The sequence below is a fragment of the Melospiza melodia genome, chromosome 4, assembly GCF_035770615.1.
Source record: "Melospiza melodia melodia isolate bMelMel2 chromosome 4, bMelMel2.pri, whole genome shotgun sequence".
NCBI lineage: Eukaryota > Metazoa > Chordata > Aves > Passeriformes > Passerellidae > Melospiza > Melospiza melodia.
This window is the reverse complement of record NC_086197.1, coordinates 70,243,153-70,258,355: the sequence shown is the minus strand read 5'-3', so window position 1 is coordinate 70,258,355 and position 15,203 is coordinate 70,243,153. Positions and strand designations below refer to the sequence as shown.

General features: G+C 38.1%; 1 protein-coding gene across 2 annotated transcripts in view; it reads right to left on the bottom strand.

The window, feature by feature from the left end:
- The window catches only part of GRIP1 (glutamate receptor interacting protein 1), a 309,100-nt gene that overhangs the window by 214,949 nt on the left and 78,948 nt on the right, over positions 1-15,203 (bottom strand). The window lies entirely within an intron of this gene.

Genomic DNA, 15,203 nt, shown 5'->3' with positions numbered 1-15,203 from the left:
TGTATTCTAATCACTGCTAGATCTAAACATTAAAAGGCACTCCAGACAGGTCTCCTACAGAGCTGGCCAGGGTATATGGCAATAGGCAAACAAAGGAAGCGACATCACAAGCACACTGTGACAATATTCATTTCAAATCCCAGCAGAGTTCAAAAAACTTTAAAATTAAGGTGCAGCAGAATATCCTTTGCACAGGGTGAGAGAAGCAAAAAGCCTGAAAAGGCGCTGGCTTTTTTCTCTTGCTGCGTGCCTGAAATCCACATGCATTCCCTAAGATAAGGCTGGAATTTCATCCGTGTTTCGGATGAAGTTTCCCTCCCGCACAAAAACAAAAGCAGTGACTGCTTGACTGCTAACACGCTGACATCTGTCAGGGGCTTTTCATTGTCCTCAGGTTCCTAGTCCAGCACGACTTCTCCTGTCCGCTGGCACAAGTCAGGGATCAAGCAGTCACCTCAGTCAAACTATGTGCTGAACATGGTCACTTGCATACAGGCTCCCAAGAGATACCATTTTGCACTTAAGAGCATAAGGAAGTCAGAAAGTCTTCCTGTAAAACAGATTTTACAGGTTCATCGTCTGGAAAAGGGAGAGCATGCAGAGCAGGGATTAGTTTCTGGTGATGCAGACATTTCAGTGAGTCATTCTGCAAAGAGTAAACCAGGGCAATGTTTTCAAAAGAAGAAAAGAAGAAGTAAAGCAAACACCAGGATTGTAACTTACCAATTCTGCTTCAAAAAAGAATGCAGAGATTAATCAGTATTAAGTTGGGATTTTCTAGTTTTGAAACACATGAAAGTTATAAGTAGAGGTCAACTAGACCTGATGCCAGGGGATCCTAAAACACACACACACACACTGAAAGATGGAACTGGAATTCTTTTGGGCTTGTTCCAGCTTTCCAGGTACTTTAAAACAATATTGTCGTAAACCCACGCTCATTTTATCCGTAAAAGCTCAAAAATCCCTGGATGCTCCTGCCAAGCTCCCCACAGGAATACAGACTCATCCTCCTTGACCTCACCAGCCCTGCTTGCCCGCTGTGAAAATGCAGTTGTGTCGCTAGCTGATGAACACCCCCAGGGCACCACCAGAACTATTTTTAGTAAAACTTCTATAAGGAGGTTATGTTTCATTACAAGTCTGGTTTTATCACACAGCTTTCAACTTTCAAATAGTAAAGACCTTAGAAGAGTATTACAGGCATATTACCAAAATTTAAAAAGCCAAAGAAACTTCACCTATGACTTTAGGAAGGGATCACTGTATGTTTTGAAGGCTTCAACTTGTACCTTTTCTGCACTCTGCCACCAAGCAGCAAAAACATTACTGTCACAAAACACGAAAACCAAAGATGTAGCCTACAGCAGAGGCAGGACTCTCTCTTTAGAGAAGGAAATGTTAGATTGTTGCCCCTGTTGAGGACTCTCCCTGAAGATGTGAGAAAGGTATTTGTAGGTGTCAGTAACAGTTGAGACAGAAGTCTTGCAGCCATCACTGCTCCATGAAGTTAAATTATTACATTCAATTAAAAATTACAAAGCTTTTTAAAAAGGAGAAAATGTAAAACTTTCTGGCTTTAAACTGTCTTCTAAATGAAAGCTGAAAACTGGAATAAGCAGACACACTTGGCTTTTACTAAGTAAATACAACCTTTTCCACTGCCTCTGTTGCTTAACATAGTGCAGCAGAAGCAGTTTCCCTAGTCCTCAGCAGACCCCAGGGAGACTTCAGGCCAATCCATAACAAGAAAAATACAACAAAGAAGCAGATATGGGAGCAGCCAAATGATCTGAAGTAGCATCACAAGCAGCAGGTGCAGGACATCAACTGCCTGACCACTGTCTAGAGAGAACCGATGTAAGACAGGGCAAATTTTCAGCTTTGGAAAGTACGTTATCACCTTGTGCAATGGACTTCTCTCTCGTGCTCATGAGGTGCATGACACAGCTATATGGCTGCTACAGTAAAGCAGAAAATAATGCACCAAACGGTATTACTGGCCAGTGCTCATGGCAATCGCTCCCACCCATGTTGTGCGTAAAGTACGAAGGGCTTGAGGGGGAGCACAAGCTCTCCTCAGATAAGAAGAGCAGGTTCAAGCTCGGCTGCACTTCACTCTCTCCCACCACCAACTACTCTCTACACAAACCAGGCTCCATCTCCTACGCTAAAGATGCAGAAGCAGGCCTGCAGTTTCTAACACACGAACTGACAATCCTGCCAGCATGTAAATCACACAGCCATTCCCCTTTACATGAATGCAAACAGCAGACACATATAATTTCAGAATTTTTACATATTTAAAAAAAATATAGAGCAAACTAAGCTTTTGATTGGATTTTCTCTGACCTAAAATACTGTGGTATTTGGGGCAATTTAAAGAGAAGGAAATACCTTAACTGAGGACATTGTTGTTATATATTAATACAAATTGGAGCATTAAGTGCTTTACTACACTAGTAAGATTTCTCAACAAAATTTTTGTTTCATATGCATTACATACCACTGCTACTGTTTGCTGAAAATGCTGGAGACATTCATTAGCTACTCCTCATGCCATACCTGTAAATATTTAATCATAGTCCTACTTTCAAAGGTATACACAGATAACTCAGTTTCATAAACACTGTGGGAAAAAAAATAAATAAACAGCTTAACTACTGCTTCCCCCATTGGTCAGGATTCACCCTTCTGCAGCTTCTTGTGGAGAAGAACTCATTTCCTAATGAACATGAACATGGTTCTTTGAACTTTCTGCTTGAAAAGAAATAAAAAAGCAGAAACTAACAGAGGCATATGGCAGTTTCAGAAAGGTATATTGAATGGACAGGACAAGCAGAGAAAGAAACAAATACTGTCTTTCAAATTTTTAAAATGCAAAACATCCGAGATGACAATGAGTTTCATCCTTAATGACAAAGAGAATAGGATAATTATGCCCCGAGGGCATAAAATTAGATGTTGGTTTATATTCTGAAGCTGTCTCTGAACTAGAATTTGGAGAATCAATTTTCTGGTGTTTTAAAGCCACAAGAGAAAGTTGCAATGTAAATATGTCTGAAGCTCTTTGGCTCATCTTTTCTGCCTACTCCAATCAAAGTAAGCATCCTATTACCATTTCCAAGGGGACTCCTCAGAAGAAGCAAGGATTGTCATGTTGTCTCCAGCATGATTGGCATAACAAAAATTTTGCCAAGTGGCACCAATTAGGTAATATTTGCATACTCCATTCTGATAATTAATTTGTTTACATTAAGGAGAAGCTCCATCAAACTGGATCACTCTCATGTCAGTGATTCACTGGAAAAGACCTCACAGCAATAATAAAACATACATAAATAAGACAGTCCTTTTTGCAAAGTTGAGCTGAAGCATAAATGCTTTTGCAGCCATGGATAATTTTCTAGAAGACAGATGTCAGCATTTAAGCGTTAACTTGTCTTTATACCCTACCCAGAGCAAAGATTAGGTTTCTCATAATACAAAATATCTGCATGTAACATTTTATTTCCACAAAATTAGCTATATAGTTATCAAGGTAAACTTTCACAATTTTGTGAAAGTGACATATTTCTTCTCTACAGCACTTTTCCCAGTATTTGGGAAAAGCAGCACAAAAGCATCTTGGTATCCAAGGATAAGCCACTACAGTAGTAAATATTTAACAAGTATTTCCATTTGAGTGGACTTGCAAACACGATGCTTTGAAACCAGAGCCTGTACATGAAGCAAGACTCTCTAATGTGTTGCATCATAAATACAGAATGGAACAGGCACCAAATATTAATAGTTTGGGGCAGTATTTTGCACTCTGTTAATCAGTATGTTTCATTGTTTAAAAGAAGAATAGTTTAAACAGATGAACCCTCTTACCCTCCTGTATCTCCCTCTGCTTCTCTGGGCAGCCCTACAAGTCTCCTGCTGGGGGAAGCAATGCCCCTCATCGGGAGGCAACTATGGAAGAGAGCACACGATGGCAGTTGCAGAGATCTACCTGTTCCAGGTTACTTTTGTTGAAAAACCCCACAGAATTATACATGGACAATACAAAAATTAAGATTAATATAAACAGCTCTTGGAGGCTGGCTGAATAGAGGAAACAGGTTTTTTCCCACCTCCTTCAAACCCCTAAGCATAAAGGTACAGCAAGCCTTAAAAGGAAGAAATAATCATTTCTTCTCTGTTTCTCCTTCAACTGAGGGATGTCTTTGATAACCTGCTGTCATTGTTTTTGAAGACCAACAATAACTAACAAAGGAACTATTCCCCTTATTTATCTTACAGTATCATCTTGTCTGACTTTCTAGTTTTTCAAGTGATGTTTGTTCACACACGACAATTGCTCATGTCAAGGCTGCAATTTTCCACTCTTTGCTCTAAATATCTTGGTACAAAATGTGAGCTTATCAATTTGAAAATTATAAAATGGCTGTAATCAACAATCCATTACACTCTACAAGAACATATGGCCCACATACACAGAAGCAGAGCTGTGTTCAAAGCCAATACTGTGTGTGAGCAGCAGCTAGCAGCAGCCCACCACCCCCTGGGGTACCACTGCCCCACCCAAAACCCCTCTGTCAAGCCAGACTCCAAACACAAGTTTTGTTCTCTTCCTAAAGACATCTGAAAAGAGCATCACATATGAAGGCATGAGACATATGAAATATTGCACTGCATCTCTCTCCCATTTGACAGTTTATATACATGCAGGATAACCCATGCACTATTTCTAGATTGTTGCTGCAGGAGAACTGAATGGTGATAAAATACTGCTGATCCATAGTGCTATTTTTAAGATCTGATACTTGTTATACACTGTTAAATTACCAGTTTGCTCTGATTTTAATGCATTACATTCAGTTTCACAAGTCATACATTCTTGTTATTAATTGCTCACACAGAATCATAGACCATTTTTGTCCTCTGCTCCTAAATTAATGCAAGACTTGAGAGTTGGAGTTCAGCTTTTGCATCACCTAGCTGTAAATTAAATTAACTACCAAATCTTTTCCCTCTTTTTTCCTTTTTTTTTGCAAGTGAACACACACACATTCTCAGTACTTTGAAATAAATAAAGAACTTGAGTTCTTTATTGTATTTGATCATATATGTTATTTTGTATTAACATCCCCAGCAGTTTTGCTTTTTTGCAAAATTTTCTCACATAAAAGTGTGCTCACAGATGTGAATGCCAACACAAGGATGAGGAAAAAACAGAGCACAAAGGATAGAGGAAGGGGCTACTTTCATTTAGAGGGAACTGCTTGTGTGTACAATACAAGAACGCAGCCTCTCATATATGGAGAACACCGAGAAATCTTTGTGGCGCTGTTTTGAAAGGGTCACTTGTCAAGTTGAATTTCATGCAGAATGTATGCTTCAGGGGAAAAAACACTTTTTTTTTTCCCCTTCAACTCAGCTAAAGCCGTTTGCATACATTCTATATTTTTTTTCTCATCTTTCTAGCCTACTTGGCTTTAAGTAAGTGGCTAATTAGAAGATACAAATATGCATTAACAAATGCTAATTTTACCACCACCAAGGAAATACTGCTCAGGTAAAATTAAGTACAAAAAAACCTTTGAATTTCCTTAATATTTTGTGACACCAATAATCATTCTTCAAGAAAAGCTAAGCAGAGAACTATTCCAACCATATGTAAAACCCCTTCAGGGTTAAAGCAGCAGACTGAAATTTTAAAATAGTAAAACTAGAACACAGTTCAGTTTAACTATTCAGACTAGGAAAGTCTGAATTAAAGGTGTTTTCATCTCTCTAAAGAAATGTAGCAAATGGCTAGAGGGAACACTACCAAGATTTTGCATCATGTGTCTATTTTATGCACAAAGGATATCTCAAATCAACTATGAAATACATATGAAGAAGGGGTTTAGAATATGGATATGGTTTTTACTCCTCTCTGAGTAAAAACAACATTATATTTCCCTGATTTTCAATTTTTCAACAACTGCACATTTCAACTCTGACAATAATTAAAATGCACATAGAATACTGGAAAGATTGAATATTTAATTTATGAAATTACAGCTGGCCAGAACAAAAATACCTAGCTAATACATGAAATGAAGTTCTTAAAACAAAAGCATCAAAATATTTTCTTCGGCTGCAGACCACAGGAGCTATAGCGTGCCATCAAACAAGGTTGCAAAAGGTGGGATTTCACAGTTAATTGACATTGGAAGACCTCTTTGAATATGTTGTGTGAGATTTCAGTCACAGGAGAATCCACCATTCAACATCTCTTTACATGTAAGAGACTTTTTGCTGGGTTCCCCCTCTTCTATTAACAATATTTAGTTGTGAAGAGCAGTAAAAACCTTGTTGTGTTTCATTATTGAAAACATCTACCTGTTATATATTTTGCATTTCTCTGATGAACCAATTATTGCAACAAGAAACTTCTGTGATTTGTTTAATAAAACTGCAAGAGCAGTTAGAAGTAGTAGAAGATGGGCAACAGGAAAGAAATCTGAAGGGAAAAATACAAAAACTCTGGAGGCAACAATAAAATTGAAATAATGGGCACCTGTGGGGAAAAAAACCCACAGGCATAAAGGAAGTTGAGCTGTATCTTGAGCTCCCTGTTTTATCAGGGTCAAGATGTAGTAAATAAATAAAGATTTTATTGCAGGTGAGCTCTGACAAGAAGAAAATTCTGTTTAACTGTCAAGAAAATACTACAGAGAAATTCCTCATTATGATCACATGAATTTACAATAAAAGACTATGTAAATATATATGCAAATTAAACCATCCATCTGGACTCCACTGCCCTAGAGGCACAGCCCAACCTGATGGTAATGAAGAATCCAGTTGCCCAGATGGATTAACCCTTCTCCTTCTCTCTCAATATCCTCCACATCCAGTTTTAAGTAATTCCTGTTGTCTTTACACAGTCTGAAACTGCAGAGCATACAAAGTAAAAAGAATTGTAAAAAGACTTGAAAGGCAAAAAGGACAACTTCACATGTAACCTCACAGAAATGAGGCCCAAGCACATTTCCACAGCTCTGAAGGATGGAGGTTTCCATCCAGCAGCTCTCAGTAGCAAGGCCCATTGAACATTAGTGTGGTGCTTCATCTCTCTCATGCCAAACAGCAGTTTGGGAAATGAGAGCTGCTGACACCTCTTTATGTATGAGGTTTCACTTCCCTTCTGTCCCCATTCCAAGGGCACAGAACAGGTTCTGCCGTTCAGTTTGTAATTTGTTTCCTAGTTCAAGTCTACCTCTTTCCATCCAGGGGAAGAGAAAAAGTAAAACTTAAAAGATAACAAAAAAGTAGAGAAAATCTGCTTAGTGCTGCTGCTAAGATGTTAACAAAGGAGCTACAGACAAAGCCAAAGCACAGACTTCAAAATTGTCTGCTCCGTCCTCCATGAGAACAGCATTCCTGCATTTGAATGTTAAAAGACAAACCAAAGGGAAAAAAAAGCATCACATCCCAAGCTTCTGAATCTCATTTACTTCTGCTATACAGTTTGACATTTTCTGCTGTAAATTCACTCTTACAATAACAACTTTGCCATATAAAATTGTCAGACTAAATATAATCACTTGTTCAATGTTGCACTCTTTACAGGGTAATAATAAAGGCTGTAACAAGTAATTCTGATTTTACTCATAAAGACTATGAGATCTTTGACCTCATCATACATTTCGGAAGCAACAGAATAGTTGAGGTTCCTTCTATTTGAAAGCTGACAGTTCCCATATGAAAGGTTACTTGGAATTTACATTCTGTGACACTCAGAAGAGACAAAATATTTTCAAACTTCTCTTTAGAGTTACTTTGTACACAAGGATTTACTTCACTCCTCTTCTGTGGCACTCCTCGTCCATGGTAAATACAAATGCTTTCCAAGCTGTTCTCGAGAAGTCATCCCTAACACATCCACTTTACAACACTCGTTAACAATCATTTTCATCCTCACACTCAGCCCTGTGCTCTTCAGTAAGATCCACACCTCCAGGCACTGCTGCTGTCTTGGTATGCAGGTTACGAATTCACAGCTCCTGGAGTTTTTGTTCCGTATGATGTATTTGGTCACATGACTAAAAACGTGCATATCAAGAAATACATACCATTCCTCTTGTTAATTATAAAGCCACAGAAAATTACTTGTAATTAATCACCTCAAGATTCAAGAGTCTAAGGTACCGAGAGACCTCAGTTTTCACCCACACTAACAAAATGATAAAAGAAAATACTAAGGAAATTTTACACCACAGCAGTTAAATCATTATCAGTTGGTGTGCAAAACTGACACAGCTAAAACTTCACAATCCAAACGATTTCATAACTATTGCAGATATCCCAAGAAACCCTTTCACTCTTTTAGATGCTCAGAATACATCTACAGTTCTAAAAGATGCAAATTCAGACAGGATGTGTCTTTTACAAACTGACTTGTAATTACTGTTATTTGGATTACACCACCATCAACATTTTGCTCAGAAGCACAAAAGCAATTCTGTAGACACACTCACACATTCTCCCTGATTTTATACCATTTTGTGCAGAGTATCACGTGGTATTGACTGACAATTAAGATTCCTTAATAAACGGTTCTGCAATTCTTCTTTCTCCTTAAAAATATACCCTTAGGTCAGAGTTCAATCCCTTAAAAAACAGTGTCTCAGGTATTTACAACTGACCATCCTACTCTTAGAGTTGTCTTTCCTGCAAATTGCTTCATGCACGACTTGCTCAGGTGTGGATGACACAATTTTTGTACTGCTATGATACAGGGTGTCAATCTAGAAATCTTTTAAGAGCTTAACCTCACTCACTGTCCCACTGAGCTGAACATGATGCCTGGTGGTACCAAGGACTATGATAATGAGCAGCTGCTGCATCAGATGCTCCCAGCTGTGCTGGTATTGCCACATCCTAACTTCAGATGCAGTCATTCCATGAGTTTTGGTTTGCTTAAGAAACACATTTTAAAAAATTGTCACACTTATTTGAAGAAAAGTTTACAAAGTGAATTTTCCTGCTGGGCCTAAAGATCACATCCTGGAAGCCAAGAGTGATAACTTGACATTTCATTTTCCAAGATGTCTAAACAACCACAATAAATTTACAAACGTAGACATGCTGCACAGTTAAATTTCATTTCACGCTTAGTAAGCAAACAATATCAAAGTGTAAGTACTGTCATCCTCTGTCTTTTTAGTTAGAAATCTTGTAGCCAATAAAGGTGTGACCTTGAAATATTCCACAGATGGATGAAGTCACTTTGCTAGTCCCATCATTACACATTTGCAGAATTGCAAAGTTACATCACATTTACTCTAACTTCACTTTACAAACTGCATTATCATTAAGAGTCACTAAAAGTGCATTAATGAAACATGTGTCTGAACTGTCATGAAAAATTCAATTTTGAAATTAAAAATACTGAGACAATGCAGAAGCTAATTTTTATATATATATCTAGTACTCCTAGATTTACTGCCAAAACATAAAAAATAAACCTGTATGCTATTTTTGCTAATACATTGTCAAAACCAAAAGTTTTCTGTTTAGGAAGCCAGTGAAAACATATGGCCTTGTGAGAGGATGATGAAATTTTACAGAACACAGCCATAAATTCATCAGGATTTTTCATGTGGGCTGAATCTACTCAGATGTTTATTTTAAAGGGAAAGCTAAAGGAAAAACTCCAATGCTGTTTCTTCAAGGAATAGCTATTTTTTTTCTGATACTCCTACTGCAAGTGATATACTACACCAGTCACTACATGAAACAAACAGATATATCCAATAATATACCTTTTTTAATGATTTAGCTACCTAAAAAAAATCCTGCGCAGTTACAACACATAATGATTCATTACCACGTCAAATCTTATTGAATACATCAAATCACTTTTTTTTCAGTCTAATTACCAAATAAGAAGACTAACTGAATAAGAACTGCAAAACTCTGAAAAGGATTTAGGACCTCTAATGAGTTGTAAACTACTGTAAATAAACAAAGAAGTTGAAAAATAAGCATTTTGCATCTTGAAAGAAAAAGGAAAATAAAAAGCAAACAAAAGTTAGTTTGAAGTACTGCTTGGTTGCTTCTAAGTATGTTCTTCTTTTTTTGTCTCAAATGATTCCCTTCTGAAAGATCCACCACCTCCACCCCACCAACAAATATCCCAATAACTGATGCCCCACAGGGAGAGAGCTACTTTAAAATCAGAAAGACTCTGCAAAGAGTAAAATCAAGCTGCACACCACCAAGTCTAGAAACAGACACAGCTTCTATCTAAATTGTACATGGTTTGGTTTTGGATTTAAAATGCAAAATATCTTGATCAGATTCTCTCTTGGCCATTATGTTGATTTTTTTTTTATATTGGTTACTCTTACTTTTAAAAACAACTTCTCTGAATACTGGCATCTACTGAGGCCAGTGGGAAAAACTTCCACTGACTGAAGTGGATGCCCTATACAAAGGGCATTGATACTTTAGGATTGGACATTGCCCTGTTCAAGCTTGGATGAGGCTCCGAGAAACCTTATCTAGGGGATAACGTTCCTGTCCATGGTGGGGGGTTGGAACTACATAATCTTCCAACCCAAACCATTCAATGATTTTGTGATTTACGAGGGGGTTTTGTCAGATTCTGATGTTAAGCTTTGGTGGTTACTTTACAACAACCGAAAGGAAATGGTAAGCATGAAAGGACAGGTGGGAAATGACCCTGTCTTTTGCAGCTCACATTCTTGATTCATCAGCTGTTAAGTTGATAGGTTAATAAGTCCAAAAGCTAAGACCTGGCAGGTATCTGCAAAACCAAACCCTGCAAGAGTTGGAGGAAAAAATCCAGCTTACACACCTGGCTTAAAGATATATCAGTCCTTTTACACAATGTATTTACACACAGAACTGATGCCTGCTACAGTGTCCTTTATTTTTTTGCAAAATTAATGGAAGAATTTCTGTCACTAATTTTGCAAAACGTCTAACTGTCTGGTTTAGGAAGACTAGTCTATACTCCTTAAGACTAGTCTATACTCCTTAACCCAACTGGTATGTACACCAGTTGGGTTAAGATCAAGTACCTACTAATGGGAACACATGATTGATTTATGAATATTTATATCCTTTATGTTACCTAGTGTACTCAATAACCTCTTGAAGAAAAGACAAAAAATTATGAATCACTATTAAGCTCATGCAGCAAGGGTTTAAATTCAATTTAATGAGATGGGTTCTATCGGCCAATGCAGTCAATCTTCCCAGAATCCCCTCTGATGCCACTTCCAAGAGGGGAAAGGGAAAACAGTTGATACAATATTAAGCTGGCAGCATTGTTTCTGAAAATACATTGTTGAAGGTATTGTGTTCCTATTGATATATCATAAGGTGCTTTAAAACTAGCTGCTGGACTAAAGTACATGAGAATTTCCACTTGTACTTCAAGTACAAGTTGAAAGCAGACAAGATTTAAGACACAGTCTTGAAAACGTAATTTATAGACATTCTTCAACTCAAAAGACAAAACGCAAATAAAATTAGACCCTTCCCTACTAACTCCTTGAATTTATCCTTCTCCTTATTTTTCCCCCTTCTATGTACAATATTTTGAGGTCCTATATTGGCAATATTGTTCAGCTGATCAAGTTCAGAATCTTTCAATCTTTGTGCAATGAGACGCTAACCCATAGAGTGGGCTAACATCCACAAAAAATCCATATTTCTAAAGAGAGGGAGGAGAAAACCACAAGAAAACCATAAGACAAGCCATTTACAAAACACAAGGTGAAAAAACATTCCCTGTTTCTGTGAGACATCAAGTCATGACTGAGCTGGTAGGACTTGCCCTTGCACTCTGGGTAGAGCACTGCTGACTTTGAGCCAACCACCTCCAAGAAGACCTCACTGCTGCCTTTCAGGATCAAAGGGGGCCCATAAGAAAGATGCAGAGAGACTTTTCAGCATAGCCTGTTCCAACAGGACAACAGGCAATGGTTTTAAAAGAGGGTCAATTCAGATTAGATATGTGGAGGAAGTTTTTTACAATGCTTGTGGTGAAGCACTGGCACAGGCTGCCCAAAGAGGTGGTGGATGCCCTATCCCTGGAAACATTAAAGGCCCACTGGACAGGGCTCTGAGCAATGTTATCTAGTTGAAAATGTTCCTGCCAACGGCAGACGTAGGGGCAGGGTGGACTAGATGGTCTTTAAGGTTTCTTTCAACCCAAATTATTCTACGATCACAGTGATTCAGAGAATTACAAAGGGTACCAGCACCTTGAAACAATGAAATTACGCATATGGGTTAATCACTGGCTCATCCTACCAGCATCTTTCCATTTCTCACTCATCCATACTCTTTTGGTCCTGCAATGGCAGTCTGAGCTCAAAGGGCCAAATACCACAATACACAAACTCCAGGAGTTACACATGGACTGACAATTATCCACCAAATGAAAACATTTTTGAGACTTTTTAACATTCTCAGCAAGCTAGTAGATAGTGAATGTGCCAGCAGACAGAGGCAGATTACTTGAAACAGTATTAAACTGGCAGCATGGAGTTGCAGGGGGTTGTTTAGAAACGGGGTTATGCTAATGTCTGCGTACATTGGCTTAAAAATTTATGCCAAACTATGCTTAAATTATACAAATAGCCTGACCACAAGTGCAAAAATGCAATATTTGAGCTATGTGAAGACCTTCTTTCAAACTCATGTGTATTTATTTTTAATGGGCACATCAACATCCATTAGGCACAAAGAGAATTAATTTCTTCCCAGTCACAATTATGGCCAATATGAATCAGACTTCCTCCAGTAGTTTCAAAGTGGATCTAAAATAAAGGATCAGTCATCTGTAATTATTTAAACAGCCCATGGCACTTTGATGTAACACATGTGTCTACAGGACAAAATCTCAGCAACTGCTGGTAATTCCACTACATTTGCAGGTGGTAGATTTTCCTCAGTATTGCAACTGGAGATATGGTAGTTGGGCTTGTTCTAATTCTAGAGTCTGTAAGCCACTAGTTGTCATCTTTGAGAACTCATAGAGATACAAGACTTGAAAAGGTCAACTTCAGTCTTAAAGCAGATGGAGGGTGGGAGAGGAAGATCTTTATATGATTTATATTAAACCTCCACTCAAGAAAATACTAAGATTAAAAAATTAAACAGAACATTTAAACAATAAATCAAGAAACAACACCTCAGGAAAAAAAAAACCAAACAGCCAACCTGGATCTCTCATGATTAAATAATGTCAAATTAGCAGCAAGACAGCAAACCATGTAGACAGAGCACAACAGATGTCATATGTGCTAACTAAATATTCTCACAATTATACAATATATGTCACTCTCTTAAAGAAAGTTTGCCTATGTCAGGATGAATCCAAACTGAAAGCTATACTGAATCCAATCAGAAAACAAATAATTTGGAAGATGTGGACCCACTGCTACTCAATATTTTATGTTCTATACATTATGCATATGCAATCCTTTATGTGCAATTTCCATTTTTATCTATCTAGGTCACAAATAAATCCCAAGACATCACCAATCATAGACCAAATGCAAGCACTCTGGAGGAGCAGATTAGAATAGAAAATAAACAGATTGAAGTAATCATCTGAAAGAAACAAGATGTCTTTCAATAAGGAGAAATGCCAGATATTCCAGTGAGTAGGAATATGCAACTACATAAGCTCAGGATGAAGAACAAGTGATTAGGTAGGTATTACCCTGGAAAGCATCTGGTTACCACCGTCATTTAGTAGTTAAATTCAACAACACCCACTATGGTAAACTACTCAATCAGAGAGATATATTTAGTAGCATTATAGCACACATTTCTTTGCTCTCCTATACTGGTAAGGTCTGAACTGGATGCTTCTGGCCAAATTTAAGATGCAAGAGTTTTTGGAAAAAATAAGTGAGCATAGATTAAAGATCTGTAAAATTTAATCAGAATAAGAAATAAAAGAGAAGTAGAAAGGACTATAGTGGAAACAGAACACACAGAAACATCAAAGACCATGAAAAAGAAATAAAATTTATTTTCCCTTTTCTACAGAGATGTCTGGAAGATTTGGGTGGACCATAAAATAAAACATTCAGCAGATAAGGGCAGTGGGATGATCTGACAGAAACCCCAAGAAATTCAACTAAAGCAAATGCCAAGTCCTGCAGCACAGGCACCAGCTGGAAAGAAAAGCAGCTCTAGTGAAAAGGACTGGGGGGTCCTGGCTGACAACGCGCTGCACATCAGCCTGCAGTGCAGCCTTGTAGAAACGAAGACCAACTCCATACTGGGCTGAATCAGGAACAGCACGGGCAGCAGGTACCGTGGTGTGGTCCTTCCTCACAGTTCAGCACTTGTGAGGCAGCATGTGCAGCAGCATTGTCTCATCTGGAGCAGTCCAGGATAGAGACACTGTAAAGCCAGCCCATGGAGGGCCATGGCAGGGATGAAGGGCTGCAGCATGCAGTGTATGGAGAGCAGCTCAGGGGCTTCAGTCTGTTTAGTTTCTAACCTTTAGAAAAAAGATTAGGGGAAATTTAAGTCCTGTTTTCAAGATTCTGGAAAAGAGTAAGACAGGCTCTTGTCAGGGACTCACAGTGGAAGGACAAAAGACAACAGACAAAAGTTACAGAAAGTGAATCTTGAATTACTCTAATTAGATAGAAGGGAGGAAAAAATCATGGAGGTGTGATAAAACTTATGAGCATGTTTCTCAGAGAAGACTAATCATCCTTAAAGTTATTCAAAATTCAGCTGAATAGGGGCCCTAAGCAACTTGACCCAGCTTCAAAGGTGGCCCTGACTTGCACAGGGGGCAGGACCAGGCAATCTCCACAAGTTCCTTCCTACCTAAATTTTATAATTCTTCTACAGTGTCTGTGAGGAATGACAAAGATAGTGCCTTGGGCTAGGAGACCAACTATACAATCTCCAGAGGTTCATTCCAGCTATTTTTTCCTGCAGTCCTGAAGACTGAAAGGCACTAATAAATATTCAGACAGAACATGAGTTCTCCCTTTTGTGTGAACAGTGCTTCAATCATTTTAGCTAATGGGTTATAAATATGAACAGATATTTTATATTGCATACTTAGAAATTTGATAGCAATAATATTCAGAAATTAATCTTAGATACTAAACGGCATGGAAAACAAGGGGAAAAAATACAGGGGAGAATGT